Source organism: Schistocerca serialis, unplaced genomic scaffold (assembly GCF_023864345.2).
Source record: "Schistocerca serialis cubense isolate TAMUIC-IGC-003099 unplaced genomic scaffold, iqSchSeri2.2 HiC_scaffold_992, whole genome shotgun sequence".
Taxonomy (NCBI): domain Eukaryota; kingdom Metazoa; phylum Arthropoda; class Insecta; order Orthoptera; family Acrididae; genus Schistocerca; species Schistocerca serialis.
Window position 1 is genome coordinate 135,001 of NW_026048620.1, and position 5,000 is coordinate 140,000.

Genomic DNA, 5,000 nt, shown 5'->3' on the forward strand with positions numbered 1-5,000 from the left:
CGTCCTGCAACGACGATACCGCCATCTATGAGACGCCAAGCCGACTAAGACAGCGATGGGCCCACAGTGCCCATCTTTCGACCCCACCCACAAAGCCTGCGTCCTCTGTCGACCACAGCACCCCAACGCCAGCGCCTCTGCCGCACGAAATCGTCGACCGGCAATCACTCCACCGGCGCCCCACCCTAACCGCCCAACTCGCAACTCCAGCGGATGAACGGCGGACTTTTCCCGCAGTCGCAATGTGCAATCCACCCCTATAACTTGCGTTTCATGAAGAGTTATGTCCAATATGCGACATTCCCGCTGTCCCTATACATGAGCTGCGAGCTGTACCAGTTACGAGCTAGAGACGCGATCGCGTTGCTCTCTGTACGAATGCCGATGCTGAGCGGTCAGCTAGGAGGCGCTCCATCCATGTCGGTACCGGTGGGCGTTGCACTCGCAGTCGCAAAAACGTACGGCAAGTATATTACTCGGAAGAGTTTATGACAGTCCAAGCCCCCCTGCGTGGGGAGCGTCTTTCTAGGCCATGACCCACCGGAAGGGCGCAGCGTCCCCCACCCCAGACATGTGACGTCACACTATCGGTATTGACGACTCGACTCATTGCTTATAATCATTTGCCATACACCGGTGGAAGCTGCCGAGACGAGTAGCTACATAGCGCGCTCGCCGTGTCACTAATGTACAGAGATACAACAGTTTCGACTGGAACCGGATTAAACGTATACACGGCGCTGATTAGTAATACATAGACCCATCAGAATACAGATAATATATACAACTGTCCGTATACATGCTGAAAGACTCTGCTCACAATCACAACCACACGGCAGCCACACACTCTTATCACGCACTACTCTCCGCCTGTAACACGCACACAGACAATATGTAAGCACCAGCATGGAACAACACCCAGTGCATCCTCTCCGCCACATGAGACAATCCACACTGTCATAACCAGACTGGGAGGTCCACTCAGAAAACGGAATATCCCACCCCCCCGACAACCACCATTGCTCAGCTAAGCCACCAACACCCACACATGTCCTACACAGGGGTGCACCCAACATCACAATACTGCCTCCTCTCACAGCACACAAACAATGGCAGGAATGAAAGACACAGGTCTGCCACAAGCATGGAATCGGAGCGCCGCCTGTCATGAGCCAAAGGTGCATCCTGACGTGGCAAATCAGATGATGCCGCAGGCATCCACTTACTATAATCACAATCAACAAACCGACCGGCCGCCCCCCCCCCCCCCCCCATTACACCTTTCCATACAACAATGTGTACCTTAACCTAAACTATACTGTACCTTAACCTAAACTATACTGTACCTTAACCTAAACTATACTGTACCTTAACCTAAACTATACTGTACCTTAACCTAAACTATACTGTACCTTAACCTAAACTATACTGTACCTTAACCTAAACTATACTGTACCTTAACCTAACCTATACGGTACCTCAACCTAACCTATATTGTGCCTCAACCTAACCTATGTTGCGCCTTAACCTAACCTATGTTGCGCCTTAACCTAACCTATGTTGCGCCTTAACCTAACCTATGTTGCGCCTTAACCTAACCTATGTTGCGCCTTAACCTAACCTATGTTGCGCCTTAACCTAACCTATGTTGCGCCTTAACCTAACCTATGTTGCGCCTTAACCTAACCTATGTTGCGCCTTAACCTAACCTATGTTGCGCCTTAACCTAACCTATGTTGCGCCTTAACCTAACCTATGTTGCGCCTTAACCTAACCTATGTTGCGCCTTAACCTAACCTATGTTGCGCCTTAACCTAACCTATGTTGCGCCTTAACCTAACCTATGTTGCGCCTTAACCTAACCTATGTTGCGCCTTAACCTAACCTATGTTGCGCCTTAACCTAACCTATGTTGCGCCTTAACCTAACCTATGTTGCGCCTTAACCTAACCTATGTTGCGCCTTAACCTAACCTATGTTGCGCCTTAACCTAACCTATGTTGCGCCTTAACCTAACCTATGTTACGCCTTAACCTAACCTATGTTGCGCCTTAACCCAACCTATGTTGCGCCTTAACCCAACCTATGTTGCGCCTTAACCCAACCTATGTTGCGCCTTAACCCAACCTATGTTGCGCCTTAACCCAACCTATGTTGCGCCTTAACCCAACCTATGTTGCGCCTTAACCCAACCTATGTTGGGCCTTAACCCAACCTATGTTGGGCCTTAACCCAACCTATGTTGGGCCTTAACCCAACACACGTTGGGCCTTAACCCAACACACGTTGGGCCTTAACCCAACACACGTTGGGCCTTAACCCAACACACGTTGGGCCTTAACCCAACACACGTTGGGCCTTAACCCAACACACGTTGGGCCTTAACCCAACACACGTTGGGCCTTAACCCAACACACGTTGGGCCTTAACCCAACACACGTTGGGCCCTAACCCAACACACGTTGGGCCTTAACCCAACACACGTTGGGCCTTAACCCAACACACGTTGGGCCTTAACCCAACACACGTTGGGCCTTAACCCAACACACGTTGGGCCTTAACCCAACACACGTTGGGCCTTAACCCAACACACGTTGGGCCTTAACCCAACACACGTTGGGCCTTAACCTGCTCTGTAATTGTCATACGACGCGTTAAATTAGTGTAGTGTTGCCTAACTGCAACCCCCGCAATATAGTTTGCTACTCGCACTGCCCGGTCCCCAGTGTATCGCTTCATGTTAAACACCTTGCAGCTATACACTGTAATGTGGATGGCAGCAGGACGTACATGCTCAATGCCCTTTGCAGTTGTTCATTGGCATTTGCAGTTGTTCATTGGCATTCGCATGGCGAAGCACTTAGCCTACGCTGTGGTACGGCCTGTGTCAACTGTCCGCTGATGTTGTACGTCCAAATCACACACTGTACTGCACATTGGTCCTCATGTACTGAATGATACATCGTGGTACATGTGACCGTACAACGACTGCGCCAACAACGGCGAACCATGCGGTCCAAATGTTGTGCACTCAGCTACGTGTCGTCTCCCTATAAGAGCTGGATTGCAGTGTGGTATGCCCTGGATGGCGATCAGCATGAGCCGTCTGTTGATGTAGTGGCGCGTGTTGTCAGACGTAGTCGTCTCTTCTCACACACCGTGATAGCATGGTGCACTGCGTTCCACATCTGCGACATGCGACAGAGGCCGGTTGACAGTCGTTCGCGCAATGGACATCGCATACGTACGGGGGCCACCTTCCACGTGTTCGCGAAGCGTGCACATGTTGTTGCGTGTATGTGGGCAGACATAGTGTGTCGTGACACCTGACACAGGCATGCAACAATCGTTGAATTTGCAAATGGCGATGGACGCCTACGTTTGCTGGTGACGTTACGCAAATGAACAACTGGTAAACCGTTGTGGTGCGGTTGTTCTCGCTAGAGGTGAATCAGTGATGGCGACGATCGGTTGAGCTACCAACCGGTTGTTCCAGCGATACCCACCATGCCCACGAACGTGAATGGCATCTGGGTGTGAAGCGATACGCGGCGGTGGCTGGGTGGGACCGTCCCCGGCCGGTGAGGGGGGGCCTCCCGGCGTGCTGGCCGCGCGGTGCGTGGGCGCACGCGCTACAGCCGGCTGGTGGGGGCGGCCAGTGGCAGGCGCGCCGGCCGACGGAGGCGGCAGGCGGCGCAGCTGCGCGCCGGCGCACCCTGCACGCGGCGCCGTGCGGCCAAAGTAGGTCCTCGCGGGCCCGGTGCGAAGCGCGGTGGACATCTGCAGTGTGCTGGTCCGATTGAGGACTGTGTGCGCTGAGGATGCGCCGCCGCCCGGCGCTCGGCGCCGCGACGCCGTCTGCTGCTCGGTCGCCTCTGCGGTTCTCGCAGGTGGTTTGTATCGCAGCTGTGCGGACGTGTTGGCGCGTGCGCTGTGCTGGGAGAGTTCGCTTCGGCACCCAAGTGGGGCTTTTGTCCTTCTGTGGCGCTGGCGTTGGAGCTGCCGGTCACCGTAGGTGGCGCGTGTTGTCTCCCGCCGGCAATGCCACGACAGCACGCTCCCGGGCCTCTGTCGGCAGCGGCAAGCTCAGTTGGGAGCACGGGTGGTCGCACCTAAAGCGTCTACTCGCCAAACCCCGGGCGATTGCGCCTCTCTCGAACCCGACCAAGTACTTAGGACGGCGCTGCGCGCCGCCGGGACCTGAGAGGGTTTCGAGGTGTATGGTGCAGGGGAGCTCAGCCTCCTCCTGTTTGCAGAATAATTGAGCGGACGCTTGCGTGTTCGCGCGGGCCCCCGGGACACACTCCCGGGCGGCCGGCTGCTCAGCTCTAGTTGACGCAGCTCCCTGGTTGATCCTGCCAGTAGTCATATGCTTGTCTCAAAGATTAAGCCATGCATGTCTCAGTACAAGCCGCATTAAGGTGAAACCGCGAATGGCTCATTAAATCAGTTATGGTTCCTTAGATCGTACCCACGTTACTTGGATAACTGTGGTAATTCTAGAGCTAATACATGCAAACAGAGTCCCGACCAGAGATGGAAGGGACGCTTTTATTAGATCAAAACCAATCGGTCGGCTCGTCCGGTCCGTTTGCCTTGGTGACTCTGAATAACTTTGGGCTGATCGCACGGTCCTCGTACCGGCGACGCATCTTTCAAATGTCTGCCTTATCAACTGTCGATGGTAGGTTCTGCGCCTACCATGGTTGTAACGGGTAACGGGGAATCAGGGTTCGATTCCGGAGAGGGAGCCTGAGAAACGGCTACCACATCCAAGGAAGGCAGCAGGCGCGCAAATTACCCACTCCCGGCACGGGGAGGTAGTGACGAAAAATAACGATACGGGACTCATCCGAGGCCCCGTAATCGGAATGAGTACACTTTAAATCCTTTAACGAGTATCTATTGGAGGGCAAGTCTGGTGCCAGCAGCCGCGGTAATTCCAGCTCCAATAGCGTATATTAAAGTTGTTGCGGTTAAAAAGCTCGTAGTTGGATTTG

At 53.8% G+C, this 5,000-nt stretch overlaps 1 non-coding gene across 1 annotated transcript in view; it reads left to right on the forward strand.

Annotated features, from left to right (window-relative positions):
• The first annotated feature begins 4,342 nt into the window (after positions 1-4,342).
• Positions 4,343-5,000, forward strand: part of LOC126454619 (small subunit ribosomal RNA) — a 1,910-nt gene continuing 1,252 nt past the window's right edge. Inside the window, exon 1 of the ribosomal RNA XR_007585270.1 lies at positions 4,343-5,000. This exon is cut by the window's right edge and continues 1,252 nt beyond it. This is a non-coding gene — a ribosomal RNA (small subunit ribosomal RNA).